Genomic DNA, 22,595 nt, shown 5'->3' with positions numbered 1-22,595 from the left:
AACTACTTCTTAATACTTTAGGGGGACCAAACAGAATTCTTGTGGTGTATACATATGTGTATGTATAATGTATATGCGTGTATATATATGTATACTGTATATGTGTATGTATAATGTATATGTGTATATATATATGTATACTGTATGTGGGTGTATATATGTATACTGTATGTGGGTGTATATATGTATACTGTATATATGTGTATATATGTATACTGTATATGTGTATATATATGTATACTGTATGTGTGTATATATGTATACTGTATATGGGTGTATATATGTACTGTATATGTATACTGTATGTGTGTGTATATATATGTATACTGTATATGGGTGTATATATGTACTGTATATGTGTGTGTATATGTATACAGTATATGTGTGTGTATATATGTATACTGTATATGGGTGTATATATGTACTGTATATGTGTGTGTATATGTATACTGTATATGTGTGTATATATATGTATACTGTATATGGGTGTATATATATGTATACTGTATATGTGTGTATATATGTATACTGTTTATGTGTGTATATATGTATACTGTATATGTGTGTATATATATGTATACTGTATATGTGTGTGTATATATGTATACTGTATATGGCTGTATATATGTATACTGTATGTGTGTATATATGTATACTGTATATGTTTGTGTATATATGTATACTGTATGTGTGTGTGTATATATGTATACTGTATATGTGTATATATGTATACTGTATATGTGTGTGTATATATATGTATACTGTATATGTGTGTATATATATGTATACTGTATATGGGTGTATATGTATACTTTATGTGTGTATATATATGTATACTGTATATGTGTATATATGTATACTGTATATGGGTGTGTATATATATGTATACTGTATGTGTGTATATATGTATACTGTATATGTGTGTGTATATGTATACTGTATATGTGTGTGTATATGTATACTGTATATGTGTGTGTATATGTATACTGTATATGTGTGTATATATATGTATACTGTATATGGGTGTATATATGTATACTGTATATGTGTGTGTATATGTATACTGTATATGTGTGTATATATGTATACTGTATATGTGTGTGTATATGTATACTGTATATGTGTGTGTATATGTATACTGTATATGTGTGTATATATATGTATACTGTATATGGGTGTATATATGTATACTGTATATGTGTGTGTATATGTATACTGTATATGTGTGTATATATATGTATACTGTATATGGGTGTATATATGTATACTGTATATGTGTGTATATATGTATACTGTATATGTGTATATATGTATACTGTATATGTGTGTATATATATGTATACTGTATATGGGTGTGTATATGTATACTGTATGTGTGTGTATATATATGTATACTGTATATGGGTGTATATATGTATACTGTATATGTGTGTGTATATATATGTATACTGTATATGTGTGTATATATGTATACTGTATATGGGTGTGTATATATGTATACTGTATATGTGTATATATATGTATACTGTATATGTGTGTATATATGTATACTGTATAGGTGTGTGTATATATATGTATACTGTATGTGTGTATATATGCATACTGTATATGTGTGTATATATGTATACTGTATATGTGTGTATATATATGTATACTGTATATGTGTGTGTATATATGTATACTGTATATGTGTGTATATATATGTATACTGTATATGGGTGTATATATGTATACTGTATATGTGTGTGTATATATATGTATACTGTATGTGTGTGTATATATGCATACTGTATATGTGTGTATATATGTATACTGTATATGTGTATATATATGTATACTGTATATGTGTGTGTATATATATATCTGTATACTGTATATGTGTGTATATGTATACTTTATGTGTGTATATATATGTATACTGTATATGGGTGTGTATATATATATATGTATACTGTATGTGTGTATATATATGTATACTGTATATGGGTGTGTATATATATATATGTATACTGTATGTGTGTATATATATGTATACTGTATGTGTGTGTATATATATGTATACTGTATATGTGTGTGTATATGTATACTGTATATGTGTGTGTATATGTATACTGTATATGGGTGTATATATATGTATACTGTATTTGTGTATATATATGTATACTGTATATGTGTGTATATATATGTATACTGTATATGTGTGTATATATGTATACTGTATGTGTGTGTGTATATGTATACTGTATATGTGTATATATATGTATACTGTATATGTGTATATATATGTATACTGTATATGTGTATATATGTATACTGTATATGTGTGTGTATATATATGTATACTGTATATGTGTGTGTATATATATGTATACTGTATATGTGTGTGTATATATGTATACTGTATATGTGTGTATATATATGTATACTGTATATGTGTGTGTATATATATGTATACTGTATATGGGTGTATATATATGTATACTGTATTTGTGTATATATATGTATACTGTATATGTGTGTATATATATGTATACTGTATATGTGTGTATATATGTATACTGTATGTGTGTGTGTATATGTATACTGTATATGTGTATATATATGTATACTGTATATGTGTATATATATGTATACTGTATATGTGTATATATGTATACTGTATATGTGTGTATATATATGTATACTGTAGATGTGTGTATATATGTATACTGTATATGTGTGTATATATGTATACTGTATGTGTGTATATATGTATACTGTATATGTGTGTGTATATATATGTATACATGTATACTGTATATGTGTGTGTATATGTATACTGTATATATGTGTGTATATGTATACTGTATATGTGTGTGTATATATATGTATACTGTATATGTGTGTGTATATGTATACTGTATATGTGTGTATATATGTATACTGTATATGTGTGTATATATATGTATACTGTTTATGGGTGTATATATGTATACTGTATATGTGTATATATATATACTGTATACATGTGTATATATGTATACTGTATGTGTGTATATATGTATACTGTATATGTATAATGTATATGTGTGTATATATGTATACTGTATGTGTGTATATATATGTATACTGTAGATGTGTGCATATATCTATATACTGTATATGTGTGTATATAGGTATACTGTATATGCGTGTATATATGTATACTGTATATGTGTGTCTATATATGTATACTGTATATGGGTGTATATATGTATACTGTATATGTGTGTGTATATGTATACTGTATATGGGTGTCTATATATGTATACTGTATATGGGTGTATATATGTATACTGTATATGTGTGTGTATATATGTATACTGTGTATGTGTGTATATACAGTACAGACCAAAAGTTTGGACACACCTTCTCATTTAAAGATTTTTCTGTATTTTCATGACTTTGAAAATTGTACATTCACACTGAAGGCATCAAAACTATGAATTACCACATGTGGAATTATATACTTAACAAAAAAGTATGAAACAATTGAAAATATGTCTTATATTCTAGGTTCTTCAAAGTAGCCACCTTTTGCTTTGATGACTGCTTTGCACACTCCTGGCATTCTCTTGATGAGCTTCAAGAGGTAGTCACCGGAAATGGTCTTCCAACAATCTTGAAGGAGTTCCCAGAGATGCTTAGCACTTGTTGGCCCTTTTGCCTTCACTCTGTGGTCCAGCTCACCCCAAACCATCTCGATTGAGTTCAGGTCTGGTGACTGTGGAGGCCAGGTCATCTGGCGTAGCACCCCATCACTCTCCTTCTTGGTCAAATAGCCCTTACACAGCCTGGAGGTGTGTTTGGGGTAAATATCCTGTTGAAAAATAAATGATGGTCCAACTAAACGCAAACCGGATGGAATAGCATGCCGCTGCAAGATGCTGTGGTAGCCATGCTGGTTCAGTATGCCTTCAATTTTGAATAAATCCCCAACAGTGTCACCAGCAAAGCACCCCCACACCATCACACCTCCTCCTCCATGCTTCACGGTGGGAACCAGGCATGTAGAGTCCATCCGTTCACCTTTTCTGCGTCGCACAAAGACACGGTGGTTGGAACCAAAGATCTCAAATTTGGACTCATCAGACCAAAACACAGATTTCCACTGGTCTAATGACCATTCCTTGTGTTCTTTAGCCCAAACAAGTCTCTTCTGCTTGTTGCCTGTCCTTAGCAGTGGTTTCCAGCAGCTATTATACCATGAAGGCCTGCTGCACGAAGTCTCCTCTTAACAGTGGTTGAAGAGATGTGTCTGCTGCTAGAACTCTGTGTGTCATTGACCTGGTCTCTAATCTGAGCTGCTGTTAACCTGAGATTTCTGAGGCTGGTGACTCGGATAAACCTATCCTCAGAAGCAGAGGTGACTCTTGGTCTTCCTTTCCTTGGGCGGTCCTCATGTGAGCCAGTTTCTTTTTAGTGCTTGATGGTTTTTTGATGGACTCTACATGCCTGGTTCCCAACGTGAAGCATGGAGGAGGAGGGGTGATGGTGTGGGGGTGCTTTGCTGGTGACACTGTTGGGGATTTATTCAAAATTGAAGGCATACTGAACCAGCATGGCTACCACAGCATCTTGCAGTGGCATGCTATTCCATCCGGTTTGCGTTTAGTTGGACCATCATTTATTTTTCATCAGGACAATGACCCCAAACACACCTCCAGGCTGTGTAAGGGCTATCTGACCAAGAAGGAGAGTGATGGGGCGCTACGCCAGATGACCTGGCCTCCACAGTCACCAGACCTGAACCCAATCGAGATGATTTGGGGTGAGCTGGACCGCAGAGTGAAGGCAAAAGGGCCAACAAGTGCTAAGCATCTCTGGGAACTCCTTCAAGATTGATGGAAGACCATTTCCGGTGACTATATGTGGCTACTTTGAAGAATCTAGAATATAAGACATATTTTCAGTTGTTTCACACTTTTTTGTTAACTATATAATTCCACATGTGTTAATTCATAGTTTTGATGCCTTCAGTGTGAATGTACAATTTTCATAGTCATGAAAATACAGAAAAACCTTTAAATGAGAAGGTGTGTCCAAACTTTTGGTCTGTACTGTATATATATGTATACTGTATGTGTATATATATATATATCTGTATACTGTATATGTGTGTGTAAATATATATGTATACTGTATATGTGTGTGTATATGTATACTGTATATGGGTGTATATATGTATACTGTATATGTGTATATATGTATACTGTATATGTGTGTGTATATATATATGTATACTGTATATGTGTGTATATATATGTATACTGTATATGGGTGTGTATATGTATACTGTATATGGGTGTATATATGTATACTGTATATGTGTGTATATATATGTATACTGTATGTGTATATATATGTATACTGTATATGTGTATATATATGTATACTGTATATGGGTGTGTATATGTATACTGTATATGGGTGTATATATGTATACTGTATATGTGTGTATATATATGTATACTGTATATGTGTATATATATGTATACTGTATATGGGTGTGTATATGTATACTGTATATGTGTGTATATATATGTATACTGTATGTGTATATATATGTATACTGTATATGTGTATATATATGTATACTGTATATGGGTGTGTATATGTATACTGTATATGGGTGTGTATATGTATACTGTATATGTGTGTATATATATGTATACTGTATATGTGTATATATATGTATACTGTATGTGTGTATATATGTATACTGTATATGGGTGTATATATGTATACTGTATATGGGTGTGTATATGTATACTGTATATGGGTGTATATATATGTATACTGTATATGTGTGTATATATATGTATACTGTATATGTGTGTGTATATATATGTATACTGTATGTGTATATATGTATACTGTATATGTGTATATATATGTATACTGTATATGGGTGTGTATATGTATACTGTATATGTGTGTATATATGTATACTGTATGTGTATATATGTATACTGTATATGTGTATATATATGTATACTGTATATGGGTGTGTATATGTATACTGTATATGTGTGTATATATGTATACTGTATATGGGTGTGTATATGTATACTGTATACGGGTGTATATATGTATACTGTATATGTGTGTATATATATGTATACTGTATATGTATATATATGTATACTGTTTATGTGTGTATATATATGTATACTGTATATGTGTGTATATATATGTATACTGTATGTGTATATATGTGTATACTGTATATGTGTGTACATATGTATACTGTATATGTGTGTGTATATATATGTATACTGTTTATGGGTCATAGTCATAGTTTGTAAAGCCGAATAAAGACTTGCGTCCATCAAGTTCGACCTGTTAGTTCTGTAATTGCTAAAGTTGATCCAGAGGAGGGCAAAAACCCCAAATGATTTGGCCAATCTTCACCTGAGGAAAAATTCCCTCCCGACTCTGAAACCAGCAGTCAGAATAAATCCCTGTATCAACCTACTATTTTATTTTATTTTTAAGTATATGCTGAAATCTCCCTGGTATCTAGAAATGCATCCAGTCCCCGCTTGAACTGGTTTAGTGAATCCGACATTACCGTCTCCTCACTCAGTGAATTCCATATGCTCACTGCTCTTACCGTAAAGAACCCCTTCCTATGCTGGTGCTGAAACCTTTTCTCTTCCAGTCTTAGTGAGTGCCCTCTTGTTACCGTAATATCCCTCCTTTTGAACAAATCCCTGGCAAGGTCTCTATACTGTCCCCTAACATATTTGTACACATTTATTATGTCCCCCCTCAACCTTCTCTTTTCCAGGCTGAATAGTCCTAGTTTTGCCAACCTCTCTGGGTATTGCAGTCCCTCCATTCCCCTTATTAATTTTGTTGCCCTCCTTTGTACCTTTTCAAGCTCATTTATATCCTTTCTATATAGTGGGGCCCATAACTGAGCACAGTATTCCAAGTGTGGTCTGACCAGTGCTTTGTACAGTGGAAGAACAATGTTCTCATCCTTTGCAGCTATACCTCTTCTGATACATCCCATTACCCTGTTTGCCCTTACAGCAGCCGCCTGACTTTGGGCACTCCAATTTAGTTTGCTATCAATCAAGATGCCCAAGTCCTTCTCCATCTCTGAATTCCCCAATGATTTCCCATTCAGTGAGTACTGGTGACTTCCATTTTTCCTTCCCATATGTATGACCTTACATTTCTCCTCGTTAAACCTCATTTGCCATTTAATGCTCCACCTACCCAGCTTATCCAAATCCCTCTGTAGGTCTGCACTGTCCTCTTTTGTATTAATTGTTTTACATAACTTTGTGTCATCTGCAAATATTGATATTTTACTATTTATCCCATTGACTATGTCGTTAATAAAGATATTAAATAACATTGGGCCTAGTACAGACCCCTGTGGTACCCCACTAGTGACGCTTACCCAATCTGAGTATATTCCATTTATAACCACCCTCTGCCTTCTATCCTTTAGCCAGTTAGCTACCCACTTGCAGACATTTTTCCCCAGCCCCATCATTCTCATTTTGTATACCAACCTATTATGTGGCACGCTATCGAACGCTTTTGAGAAGTCGAGATACACGACATCCACTGGTTCCCCCTGATCTACTCGAGAGCTAACCTCCTCGTAGAAGTCAATCAGGTTTGTTTGGCAGGAGCGATTCCTCATGAATCCATGTTGGTTCGGGGTTAATAGATTATTAGCATCAAGATGCTCCATGATTGCCTCATTAATAAAGCCTTCAAAAATTTTGCCCACAACGGACGTCAGACTCACCGGCCGATAGTTTCCGGCGTCACTTTTCGCTCCCTTTTTGAATATTGGCACTACATTCGCCTGTCGCCAATCAAGTGGTACAGACCCAGTCTCAACAGAGTCCTTAAATATAAGATATAACGGTCTGTCTATCACATTACTTAGTTCCCTTAGTACCCGTGGGTGTATGCCATCAGGTCCTGGTGATTTGTTTATTTTAATGTTACTGAGGCGTTTCTGTACCCCAGCTTGGGTTAGATTTGTCATACTTAGTGGAGGATTAAGTTTGTCACTTCTCATTTCTCCTGTTAGTTCGATTTCCTTTGTGAAAGTTGTCGAAAAAAAATTATTTAATAGATTAGCTTTATCCTCATCTTTCTCTATGATTTTGCCTTCCTCACTTTTTATCGGTCCAATATTATCCGATTTAATCCTTTTACTATTTATATACGTAAAGAACAGTTTGGGATTTGATCTACTTTCCCTAGCAATACGTCTCTCTGTTTCCTCCTTCGCTATTTTTATTTGTTTTTTGCAGGTTCTCGTTTTTTCCTTGTAACACATTAGTGCCTCCTTACTGTTTTCCTGTTTTAATCTCTTGAATGCCTCTTTTTTGCTATTTAACGCGCCTTTTACGTTCTTGTTCAACCATATTGGTTTCCTCTTATTTCTGGCCCTTTTATTCCCATACGGTATATACCTCTCGCACTGAGTATTCAGAATTCTTTTGAAGGTTTCCCATTTACTATTCGTATTCCTTTGATTAAGAACTTTGTCCCAGTCAATAAGTTGAAGGCTTTCTTTCAGCTGATCAAACTTCGCCCTCCTAAAGTTTAATGTTTTTGTTGTTCCCTTATTGATAACCCTACTGAAGGGCATTTTGAAGTCGATAATATTATGGTCGCTATTACCTAGGTGCCCCCCTATCTGTACCTCAGTTATTCTATCAGGCCTATTAGTCAATATTAAGTCCAACACGGCCTTCCCTCTCGTTGGTTCCTGCACTAGTTGGGAGAGATAATTATCCTTAATATTTGTCAAGAACCTTTTTCCTTTCTGAGATCTACAGGTTTCTGTTTCCCAGTCAATATCCGGGTAGTTGAAGTCCCCCATTACAATCACTTCATTATGTTTTGCTACTTTGTCTATTTGTCCTAATAGCAGTTTCTCATTCTCCTCTGTTATATTGGGTGGCTTATAGCAGACCCCCAGTAATATTTTATTATTATTTTTTGCCCCCTCTATCTCTACCCACATGTACTCGACCCCCTCTTCTCCCTCTCCTATATCTTCCCTTAGTCTGGGCTTTAGACGTGACTTTACATATAAGCAGACTCCTCCGCCTTTCCCCTGTTTCCGGTCCCTTCTAAATAAACTATAATCTAATAAATTTACCGCCCAGTCGTAGCTATCGTCTAGCCAAGTCTTCATAGAATCATAGAATGGTAGAGTTGGAGGGGACCTCCTGGGTCATCTGGTCCAACCCCCTGCTCAAAGCAGGATTCACTAAATCATCTCAGACAGATGTCTGTCCAGCCTCTGTTTGAAGACGTCCATTGAAGGGGAACTCACCACCTCTCGTGGCAGCCTGTTCCACTCATTAATCACCCTAACTGTCAAAAAGTTTTTTCTAATATCTAATCTGTGTCTCCTCCCATTTAGTTTCATCCCATTGCTTCTAGTCTTGTTGCAGTGAGCGGGCCCCCGACCTGTGCTGAGCTCAGTGAGCGATGCCCTGTCACTCAGTGAGCTCAGCGTAGGGGCCCGGTCGCTGCAGGGAGTCATTCTCCTCAGCATGTGTGGTCGTCTCAAGCCAGGTGAATATGTTTTTATTTTCTTATATTTACTGGTTTTGGCGACATCGGGAGGTGAACCTACTACTCTCAACATTGTCCCTTGCTAGTGCTGATAGCAGCGCCGGCAGGGGACAAGGATGAGTGATTGCTTAAGCACCTGGGAACAGCATGAACTGTACCGCTGATTCACAGGCGCCGGTATGTGTCACACGGATAACACACGCATGTCATCTGTGTGTCATCAGTGTGCACGTGTGTGGGACGTTTTTCGGCCAGTGCAGTGTATAAAAAAACTGACATGTCAGCGTGTTTTGCCCACGGACACACGGTCCGTGGAAACACTGACATGTGCACAGACGCATTCATTTGAATGTGTCTACGTGTGTATGTGTCTCCGGTACGTGTGGAAACTGTCACCACATGAACTAGAAACACAGATGTGCTAAAGACCCTTTATAGACTATATATGTCTTATAAGAGGCTGAGAGTGTGATCTATATTTCATATAGGAGGCAGAGAGTGCGATATATAGATCATATAGGCGGTGACCCCATATATGACTTATACTGCACTCTCTGCCTCCTATAGCCTATATTTTACTTTATATAGGAGTCCGAGTGTGTTGTACATCATGTAGGCCCGCACTTTAGGCCTCATATAAAATGTATACCGCACTCTTGGCCTCCTATATGACATATAGACTGTATATGTCATAAAGAGGCCAAGAGTATGATCTACATTTCATATAGGAGGCCGAGAGTGCAAGGCATAATGTATAAAATAAATTACAGTATATTATTGTTGGACAATGCTAGGAACACTCTCCCATAAAAACTTTATTGAATATTTGGCACAGTGCTCTTGACTTGAAATTGAAGCAGTGAGAGCTGTAGGCCTGCAGCCTTGTTTCCAATTCCAGGCCAGGCCAGGTTGGAGAGTTGAACTGTAGAGTGCTGCAGGTCACCGTCCACATATCCAGCCCCGGAGCAGGTATGAAAAAGCCCAGAGTCAGAGCAGGAGAGAAGAGGGCGGTGCTCCGATGCCGGTGCCACCACCCGGTCCGGAGTGGAGCCGGAGTTACTACAAGGGGCCAGGGCAGATAAGGAGCCGGGATGGTACCATATAAGAAGCCCGGGAGCAGGGAGAGCAGAGCGAGACGTCGGCTTCGGTGGCGCCGGCGTATCAGAGGCCGGCCCTGGAGCAGAGAGAGAGCACTGCAGAGCGCTGCCGCGGCGTATCAGAGGCCAGAAGAGAGCGGCGTCAGTGTCACCTGACACCACACCACAGTCTGCCAGCCAGCGGGAAAGCAGAGCGCGGTGCGTGTCACCGCCCTGAAAGAACTTCCATCCTCTTAGTGTCACGGACTCACGTGGTAAGTATGCTGCATGCACGTCATTGCAGTCCCGCTGTCACCAATGAATGTGCCATGCGCGTGACGCTACATTTGCTTCAGCCACGCTATTAAAGAGTCCGCACTTTTAAAGGGCCCCCGCCACCAATTTTCTCACTCTCATATCGGGGCCCACCGGAAAATTTCCCAATTTCCCGCCAGGCCAGGCCGACCCTGGTGCAAAGGTCAGAAGGGAAGGAGCACTATATTATAGTGCAGATTTTACTGTTATGGTTTGAGGGTGCCATCACCCACTGGGAGAGCCCCTGAGGTGCCATAACAGCACAATTCCTCGTAAGTGACCCCATTTTACAAACTACACCTCTCAATGAATTCATCTAGGGGTGCAGTGATCATATTGACACCACAGGTGTGTCACAGAATTTTATACCATTGGGCAGTGAAGAAAAAATAATTAAATTTTTACCGCAAAAATTTTGTTTTAGCCCCAGATTTCTCATTTTCAAATGGGGATAATGGATAAAACTGGCACCAAAATTTGTCCCACAATTTCTGCTGAATGTGGCAATACCTCATATGTGGCTGTACAGTACTGCTTAGCCACACGGCGACACTCAGGAAGGACGGAGCGCTATTTGCCTCCTGGAGGGCAGATTTTCCTAGAATACTTTGTGGACTCCTTATACAGAGCCCCTAAGTGCTAGAAGAGCAGAATCCCCCCTCAAATTACCCCATTTTGGAAATTATACCCCTGCCAAACATGTGGATGCTATATGTGGTTTAGGCACACTGTGGGGCTCAGAAGGGCGGGGGGGGGGGGGTATTAGAATTTCGGATGCCTTTGTTTTACCAGTAACGTGGAAGCCCCCCTATATTTTCATTGACAGATGACGGACCTGAGTGAGGTTTTTTTTGTGGATTGATTTGAAGCTTTTATTGGGAACATTTTACACAGCATTTGGGATCACATTTATCCGGCGCTGTACGCTGAGCAATTGCTTTGGGGTTTCCATCTAAATCTCTGAGTGACGTGATTCAGGTGACATCTTCCAGGGGATCCATTCACTATAATGAGGCAGCAGAGTTACTCTGGGCTCCATCTGTACAAAACTGTGACGACCTAAAAAGACGGACACCGCCGGATCACAGGTCAGACAGCGTCCACAATGCCTCCATCTGCCTCATTATAGGGAATCTTCCTCCAGGACAGTCGTGTAAGGGCTGTTTTTTTGCGGGACGGGCTGACGTTTTTATTTGTACCATTTTCGGGCACATGACATTTTTTGATCGCTTTCTATTCCCATTTTCGGGGAGGGAGAATGAACAAAAACCGGCAATTCAGGAATTGTTTTTTTTTTATGCTGTTCTGCGTGTGGTAAAATTGATAAGGCAGCGTTATGCTTCAGGTCGGTGCGATTACAGTGGTACCACATAGCGTTTTTTTATGCTTTGGCGCTTTTACACAGTAAAAACTTTTATAGAAAAAATATATCTTTTTGCATCGCTTTATTCTGAGAGCTATAACTTTTTTATTTGTCCGCTGATGGGGCTGTATGGCGACTTGTTTTTTGCGGGACAAGATGACGTTTTCACGGTGCCAATTTTATTTATATTTGGTTTTTTTATCACGTTTTATTCCACTTTTTTCCAGCGGTGATAGCTTTTTTCCAGTGATGATAAAGCATTGTTTGCCTCGTTTTTTTGGGGGGGTTACGGCATTCACTGAAGGGGTTAACTAGTGTGGCACTTTTATAGGTTGGGTTGTTCCGGATACGGAAATACCAAATATGTGTACTTTTTTATTTATTTTTTTTACATAAAAATGTGTATTTCTTAGTGAATATTTTTATTATTATTATTTCGTAATATTTTTTTTACAATTTTTTTTTTTACAATTTTTTTAAACTTTTTTACTTAGTCCCTTTATGGGACTTTCACTTTTTTTCTCTTTGATCACAGGCAGGGGTGGATTAAGAGTAGCAAGGGCCCTGTTTATAGTTTATAGTTTATAAGGCCGAAAAAAGACAAGCGTCCATCCAGTTCAGCCTATTTCTTGTGCACTGCTGCTATTCCGCAGCCTTGATCCAGGGTAAGGCAACAAAAAACCATGCGGTATAGGCCAATTTACATCATTGAGGGAAAATTCACTTCCCGACACCAATCTGGCAGTCAGATTAAATCTCTGGATTAATTAACTATCACTAAGCATAAGATGTAATTTTATTGTTCTCAAGAAAGGCGTCCAGGCCTCTCTTGAACTCTTTGAGTTGGACATCACCACTTCCTCTCCCAGAGAATTCCAGAGTCTCACGGCTCTGACCGTAAAGAATCCCCTTCTATGCTGGTGCAGGAACCTCCTTTCCTCCAGACGCATAGTGTGCCCCCTCGTCTTTGTCACCATCCTTGGTATAAACAGGTCATGGGAGAGATCTCTGTACAGCCCCCTGATGTATTTATACATGTTTATGAGGTCTCCCCTAAGCCTTCTCTTTTCCAACGTAAATAGGCCTAATTTTGACAACCTCTCTGGGTATTCTAGTCCCTCCATTCCCTTTATTACCTTAGTCGCCCTCCTTTGTACCCTCTCTAGCTCCAATATGTCTTTCCTGAGCACCGGAGCCCAGAACTGTGCACAATATTCTAAGTGCGGCCTTACCAGCGCTTTATACAGAGGAAGAACAATGTTCTCATCATATGCCCCTATTCCTCTTCTGATGCATGCCATGACTCTATTTGCCTTCGCAGCTGCTGCCTGACACTGGGCACTCCAATTTAATTTGCTATTAACCAAGACGCCCAGGTCCTTCTCCATGTCAGATTTCCCCAACGGTTTCCCATTTAATATGTATGGGTGACTGCTGTTTTTCTTTCCCATGTGCATGACCTTACATTTATCGGCATTGAACCCCATTTGCCATTTTTTGGTCCAACTCCCCAATTTATCTAAATCCTCGGGTAGCTGTGCCCTATCCTCATCTGTATTAACTACTTTACAAAGTTTAGTATCATCTGCAAATATTGCTATTTTACTATGCAACCCTTCCACTAGATCATTAAGAAATATATTAAATAATATAGGGCCCAAGACAGACCCTTGAGGCACCCCGCTAGTAACCCTGACACACCCTGAGCTTACACCATTGATAACCACCCTCTGCTTTCTATCACTCAGCCAGCTATTTACCCACTTGCACACATTATCCCCCAGACCAAGCATTCTCATTTTATATACCAACCTTTTGTGTGGCACGGTATCAAACGCTTTGGAGAAGTCAAGGTATACAACATCCACTGACTCTCCCCGGTCCAGCTGTGAGCTCACCTCCTCGTAGAAGGCGATCAGGTTTGTTTGGCAGGAGCGATCCCTCATGAATCCATGTTGATATGGAGTTAGACAGTTATTATCATTAAGATATTCTACAATAGCATCTCTAAGAAATCCTTCAAACAATTTACCCACAACAGACGTTAAGCTGACTGGTCTATAGTTCCCAGGGTCACTTTTAGACCCCTTTTTGAATATTGGTACCACTGGGCCCTGGGCAGTTTAGAAGGTGTGGCACCCCCACACACACACACACACACCTGATGTATCATGTGACATATCACATGATCCCCTGTGATAGATCATGTGATAGTTCACGTGAAATTAATTTGGCACAATATTAATATATTAATTATAATATTTTTTTTACATTAATTGTATAACTTAATATTGAGCACATTTAAGTATGCTGACATCCCCTATGTACAGTATGAGACCCTATACACAATATGAGCTGCCACAATCCTCCTATACACATCAGGAGGCCACACGGTGCCATCTATACACAGCAGGAGGCCGGACTGTGCCATCTATACACAGCGGGAGGCCGCATGGTGTCATCTATACACAGTGGGAGGCCGCACGGTGCCATCTATACACAGCGAGAGGCCGCACGGTGCCATCTATACAGAGCGGGAGGCCACACGGCACCATCTATACACAGCAGGAGGCCGCACTAAGCCATCTATACACAGCGGGAGGCCGCAGGTAGCCATCTATACACAGCGGGAGGCCGCAGGTAGCCATCTATACACAGCAGGAGGCCGCACGTAGCCATCTATACACAGCAGGGGGCCACACGTAGCCATCTATACACAGCGGAAGGCCGCACGGTGCCATCTATACACAGCAGAAGGCCGCACGTAGCCATCTATATACAGCGGGAGGCCGCACATAGCCATCTATACACAGCGGGAGGCCGCACGGTGCCAGCTATACACAGCTGGAGGCCACATGGCGCCATCTATACACAGTGGGAGGCCGCACGGCACCATCTATACACAGCGGGAGGCCGCACGGCGCCCCCCCCAGAGACAGCGGGAGGCCGCACGCAGTCACACAAACATATACAGACATATACATACACGCATAAACACATATCTGCACACTCACACACACACACTCACCATCCCCCGGCTCCTGTCGTCCAGCTCCTCTCCGGTGGTAAGTAGCAGTGCAGGGTGCGCACTGCGTGACGTCACACTAGCAGACACGGCCGCACACAGGGCCGTGTCTCCTATCTGTAACGCGGCCGGGAAAACACGGGGAAGTTAACAGGTGCAGTGCTGGCCCGGCCGAAGAAGAAGCAGTGGCCATGCGCCGCTGCTGGGGGAGCGATCCGGGGGCCCCCCGCCTATGACTGCCGGTATGTGCCGCGACACCGCACATATTATAATGAGGGCAATCTGGCCATAGACCCCCCGGGGTCCCGGGCACCCCAGAGCCCCGGGAGCTAGCCCAAATTGCCCTCATTATAATCCGCCTATGATCACAGGTATAATGCATTGCAGTACATTATACCTGTAGTGAAAGCTCCTGAGACCATGCTGTGAACATGGTTTCAGCAGCTTTCTGTAGCTTGGTGACCTGGGTCACCATGGCAACGATTGGGCCCCGCGATTACATCGCAGGGGCGCCGATCTGAAGGCAGAGGGAGCTGCCGTCCCTCTGCCTGCCTCCTGAACACTGCGATCACGCTCAATCGCAGCATTCAGGGGGTTAACAGCCAGGGGCGGTGCTGACACTGCTCCTGGCTGTTTAGTGGCGGAGCTCAGCCACCAGCAGCACTGAGCTTTGGCACTGAACATGCAGGAGGAGCTGATATTACAGCCTCTCCTGGGCGATCATGCCGAGATCGGTCAGTCAGATTGACTGACCAATCTCAGCGATCTGGGTGCGGGGACCAACAGCATGGATCCCTGCACCCCTTCTCGTGCCACTCAGCTGTCACAGACAGCTGTCGGTACTTAACTACTTAACTGTCACTGCGTGTCTACACACAGTGAGTTTAAAGCCATGACGGACACTGAACGGCAAGGAGCGTTAACATACACCCGCTCATGCCGTGCAGTGTCTGTCAGTGGGCGTTAAGGGGTTAATATGGGGATTGGGGAATCTGGCGACAAGCCTCACTCACCTGCCCCTTGTCCTGTGTCCAGTCCAACTGTGCAGGGCCACTGGCTTGTCTGATGGCATCACAGGCCCTAGACCATCAGAGGAACCGACTCGCCGTCGGGGCCTGGACTGCTCCCCAAGCATCTCCACAGGGAGAACCTCCGGCGGTGTTTGATTGCCGGCACTTCATCAGGACCCCCCTCTTGCCCCCCCCCCCCCCCCGCTCTGCCAGCGCTGCTTAATTACCGGCGCTTTATCAGGGCCCCCCTCAGGGCCTCCCTTCATCGGGCCCCCCTCGGGGCTTCCCTTCATCGGGGCCCCCCTTCATCAGGGCCCCCCTCGAGGCCTCCCTTCATCGGGGCCCCCCCTCGAGGCCTCCCTTCATCGGGGCCACCCTCGGGGCTTCCCTTCATCAGGTCCCCCCTCCTGCACCCCCGCTCCGCTGCTTGAATGCCGCAGTCGCCCACCAGCTCTGTCTTCAGGCATGGCCGCATGCAGTGCGGCTGGTCTGCTAGTAATGACAGCAGGGGCGACACAAGCACAATTAAAGGTGTAGCGTCGCCTCTGCCGTGTCATTACTACAAGACACAGCCACACAGCGCACAGCTCACAGTCATGCCTGAAGACAGTGCTGGCGGGCGACGGAGGCAATCAAGCAGCGGAGTGGGGGGTGCAGGAGGGGGGCGACTGCTATGGGGCACCCCCGGCTCACGGGCCCCATAGCAGTCACGTGGCCTGCCGCTAAATGTTGGTCAGATGCCCCCACTCGGCCCAGTCCCACGCAGATTGTGTTCTCAATTAGAGCTGAGGATCGCAACAGAAACATTTGTATCACAATGATATCGTAATATGGTCTGCTATATAAAAACATTATGATAGGGAAGCTCACATGCAAAATTACATATATACAGTACAGACCAAAAGTTTGGACACACCTTCTCATTTAAAGATTTTTCTGTATTTTCATGACTATGAAAATTGTACATTCACACTGAAGGCATCAAAACTATGAATTAACACATGTGGAATTATATACTTAACAAAAAAGTGTGAAACAACTGAAAATATGTCTTATATTCTAGGTTCTTCAAAGTAGCCACCTTTTGCTTTGATGACTGCTTTGCACACTCTTGGCATTCTCTTGATGAGCTTCAAGAGGTAGTCACCGGAAATGGTTTTCACTTCACAGGTGTGCCCTGTCAGGTTTAATAAGTGGGATTTCTTGCCTTTTAAATAGGGTTGGGACCATCAGTTGTGTTGTGCATAAGTCTGGTGGAAACACAGCTGATAGTCCTACTGAATAGACTGTTAGCTGCTTTTTTAAAAGAAAGAAAAACGAGTGGTCATCATTACTTTAAGAAATGAAGGTCAGCCAGTGCGAAAAATTGGGAAAACTTTGAAAGTGTCCCCAAGTGAAGCTGCAAAAACCATCAAGCGCTACAAAGAAACTGGCTCACATGAGGACCGCCCCAGGAAAGGAAGACCAAGAGTCACCTCTGCTTCTGAGGCTAAGTTTATCCGAGTCACCAGTCTCAGAAATCGCAGGTTAACAGCAGCTCAGATTAGAGACCAGGTCAATGCCACACAGAGTTCTAGCAGCAGACACATCTCTTCAACAACTGTTAAGAGGAGACTTTGTGCAGCAGGCCTTCATGGTAAAATAGCTTCTAGGTAACCACTGCTAAGGACAGGCAACAAGCAGAAGAGACTTGTTTGGGCTAAAGAACACAAGGAATGGACATTAGACCAGTGGAAATCTGTGCTTTGGTCTGATGAGTCCAAATTTGAGATCTTTGGTTCCAACCACAGTGTCTTTGGGCGACGCAGAAAAGGTGAACGGATGGACTCTACATGCCTGGTTCCCACCGTGAAGCATGGAAGAGGAAGTGTGATGGTGTGGGGGTGCTTTACTGGTGACACTGTTGGGGATTTATTCAAAATTGAAGGCATATTGAACCAGCATGGGTACCACAGCATCTTGCAGCGGCATGCTATTCCATCCGGTTTGCGTTTAGTTGGACCATCATTTATTTTTCAACAGGACAATGACCCCAAGCACACCTCCAGGCTGTGTAAGGGCTATTTGACCAAGAAGGAGAGTGATGGGGTGCTACGCCAGATGACCTGGCCTCCACAGTCACCAGACCTGAACCCAATCGAGATGGTTTGGGGTGAACTGGACCGCAGAGTGAAGGCAAAAGGGCCAACAAGTGCTAAGCATCTCTGGGAGCTCCTTCAAGATTGTTGGAAGATCATTTCCTGTGACTATCTCTTGCAGCTCATCAAGAGAATGCCAAGTGTGCGCAAAGCAGTCATCAAAACAAAAGGTGGCTACCTTGAAGAAACTAGAATATAAGACATATTTTCAGTTGTTTCACACTTTTTTGTTAACTATATAATTCCACATGTGTTAATTCATAGTTTTGATGCCTTCAGTGTGAATGTACAATTTTTATAGTCACAAAAATACAGAAAAATCTTTAAATGAGAAGGTGTGTCCAAACTTTTGGTCTGTACTGTATATATATATATATATATATACACATATATCTATAATATAAGGCGGGATGCGTGTCTCTGTCTGAAGCCTCGATAGACTGCGCATGCGTGACGCGCAGTCTGGCTCCAGAGAGAAGCACGCATCCAGCCGTTACAGGTAAGAGGAGGTGTATGGCGCCGGAGTTCGCGGCATGCGTAGACACTGAACGTATACCGCGATCTCCGGCGCCATACTTAGATACTTACCTGACCGGGAGGAGCGCTGCCGCGGCGCCTCTCTCCGCTGGAGACCAGGGGCGGAGTGAAGGCGTCGGACCGGCGCGTGCGCATTGCGCTATCCGGCGCCATTTTACTGAAGACACATTTACAGCGTGTCTTCAGCAAAATGGCACCGGACAGCGTGGTGCTCCGGCGCCGCACTCCTCCCCCGGCCTCCGGCAGAACAGGACGCAGCAGCGCTGGAGTACAGAGAAGAAAGGTGAGTATAACTGTTTTTTTTTTTTGTATGTGTGTACAGTGTGAAAGGGATGAGGGGGCCACACATAACAGGATTGTGGGGTGAGGGGACCATGCATATATCAGGATTGGGGGGTGAGGGGTACCACACATACCAGGATTGGGGATGAGGGGTGCCACGCATGCCGGGATTGGGGATGAGGGGTGCCACGCATACCGGGATTGGGGATGAGGGATGGAATGCCATGCATACCGGGATGAGGGATGGGGTACCATGCATACCAGGATGAGGGATACCATACACACCAGGATAGTGATGAGGGGTGCCATACATACCAGGATAGGGATGAGGGGTGCCACGCATACCGGGATGAGGGGTGCAAAGCATAACGGGATTGGGGGTGAGGGGTGCCACGCATACCGGGATTGGGGGTAAGGGGTGCCACGCATACCGGGATTGGGGATGAGGGGTGCCACGCATACCGGGATTGGGGGTGAGGAGTGCCACGCATACCGGGATTGGGGGTGAGGGGTGCCACGCATACCAGGATTGGGGGAGAGGGGTACCACACATACCAGCATTGGGGGTGAAGGGTACCACGCATACCAGGATTGGGGGGTGAGGGGTACCACGCATACCAGGATTGGGCGGTGAGGGGTGCCACACATACCAGGATTGGGGGGTGAGGGGTGCCACACATACCAGGATTGGGGGGTGAGGGGTGCCATACATACCAGGATTAGGGGGTGAGGGGTACCACGCATAACAGGATTGGGGGGTGAGGGGTACCACGCATACCAGGATTGGGGTGTGAGGGGTACCACACATACCAGGATTGGAGGGGGTGAGGGGTACCACGCATACCAGGATTGGGGGGTGAGGGGTAACACGCATACCAGGATTGGGGGGTGAGGGGACCATGCATACCAGGATTGAGGGTGAGGGGTGCCATGCATACCGGGATTGGGGGTGAGGGGTGCCACGCATACCAGGATTGGGGGTGAGGGGTGCCACGCATACCGGGATTGGGGATGAGGGGTGCCATGCATACCGGGATTGGGGATGATGGGTGCCACACATACAAGGATTGGGGATGAGGGGTGCCACGCATGCCAGGATTGGGGATGAGGGGTGCCACGCATGACGGGATTGGGGATGAGGGGTGCCACGCATGCCGGGATTGGGGATGATGGGTGCCACGCATACCGGGATTGGGGATGAGGGGTGCCACGCATGCCGGGATTAGGGATGGAGTGCCATTCATACCGGGATGAGGGATGGGGTACCATGCATACCAGGATGAGGGATACCATACACACCAGGATAGTGATGAGGGGTGCCATAGATACCAGGATAGGGATAAGGGGTGCCACGCATACCGTGATGAGGGGTGCCAAGCATAACGGGATTGGGGATGAGGGGTGCCACGCATACCGGGATTGGGGGTGAGGAGTGCCACGCATACCGGGATTGGGGGTGAGGGGTGCCACGCATACCAGGATTGGGGGTGAGGGGTGCCAGGCATACCGGGATTGGGGATGAGGGGTGCCAGGCATACTGGGATTGGGGATGAGGGGTGCCACGCATACCGGGATTGGGAATGAGGGATGGGGTGCCATGCATACCAGGATGAGGGATACCATACACACCAGGATAGGGATGAGGGATGGGGTACCATGCATACCAGGATGAGGGATACCATACATACCAGGATAAGGATGAGGGGTGCCACACATACCGGGATTGGGGGTGAGGGTTGCCACGCATACCGGGATTGGGGGTGAGGGGTGCCACGCATACCGGGATGAGTGGTGCCACGCATACCGGGATTGGGGGTGAGGGGTGCCACTCATACCGGGATTGGGAGTGAGGGATAGGGTGCCATGCATACCAGGATGAGGGATACCATACACACCAGGATAGGGATGAGGGGTGCCACGCATACCAGGATTGGGGGTGAGGGGTGCCACGCATACCAGGATTGGGGGTGAGGGGTGCCATGCATACCAGGATTGGGGGTGAGGGGTGCCACGCATACCAGGATTGGGGATGAGGGGTACCACGCATACCAGGATTGGATGGTGGGTACAGTATGGGGGCAGCACAAATACAAGGAGGGGGGCAGCACATACCAGCATGGGAGACGATATACCAATAAAAATGCTCGCCAATAGCGAGTATATACCGTATATATATATATATATATACATATACACACACACAGAGTTGAAACCAGAAGTTTCCATACACTATATAAATAGACACATATGCATGTTTTTCTCAATATCTGACATGAAATCAGAATAAATCTTTCCCGTTTTAGGTCAATTAGGATTACCATAATTTTTAATATTTGCTAAGTGCCAGAATAATGAGAGAATGTTTTAAGGCATCATTTTTATTAGTTACTGCAAAGTCTGTAACATCTGTCCCTGCTGAAACGACACTATGATTATCATCTTTATATATAAGTACAAAGTCAGTAGGCTATAACATAATTGTGTGACAGGAGGCGTGCAGTAATCATCAGTAACTGTAATAGGAGTTTCTAACCCCCTCGGTGGAGAACTTCAGTGGCCCCATATGGTGACCCACAGCGTAATGGCCCTATATGGTGAGCCACAGCGTAATGGCCACATATGGTGAGCCACAGCGTAATGGCCACATAAGGTGAGCCAAAGGCGTAATGGCCCCATATGGTGAGCCACAGGGTCATGTCCCCATAGAGTGCTCTACAGCGTAATGGTCCCATATATGCCCCACAGTATATGCCCTCCCCATACTTGTATATGACCACATCTTCGTATATGGTATATGGTCCCCATCCTGGTTAGGTGTATATGCCCCTCCATCCATCCATTCTGGGTAGGTATATATGCCCTTCCATCCATCCATCCTGGGTAGGTGTATATGCCCCTCCATCCATCCATCCATGCTGGGTAGGTTTATATGCCCACCCATCCATCCATCCTGGGTAGATGTATATGACCCTCCATCGATCCATCCATTCTGGGTAGGCGTAGATGCCCCTCCATCCATCCATCCTGGGTAGGTGTAAATGCCCCTCCATCCATCCATCCTGGGTAGGTGTAAATGCCCCTCCATCGATCCATGCTGGGTAGGTTTATATGCCCCCCCCCATCCATCCATCCTGGGTAGATGTATATGCCCCTCCATCGATCCATCCATCCTGGGTAGGTGTAAATTCCCCTCCATCCATCCATGCTGGGCAGGTGTAGATGCCCCTCCATCAATCCTGGGTAGGTGTATATGCCCCTCCA

This window comes from Phyllobates terribilis, unplaced genomic scaffold (genome assembly GCF_046119375.1).
Source record: "Phyllobates terribilis strain yellow unplaced genomic scaffold, ASM4611937v1 Scaffold_529__1_contigs__length_1196974, whole genome shotgun sequence".
NCBI classification, from domain to species: domain Eukaryota; kingdom Metazoa; phylum Chordata; class Amphibia; order Anura; family Dendrobatidae; genus Phyllobates; species Phyllobates terribilis.
This window is presented reverse-complemented; position numbering follows the sequence as displayed.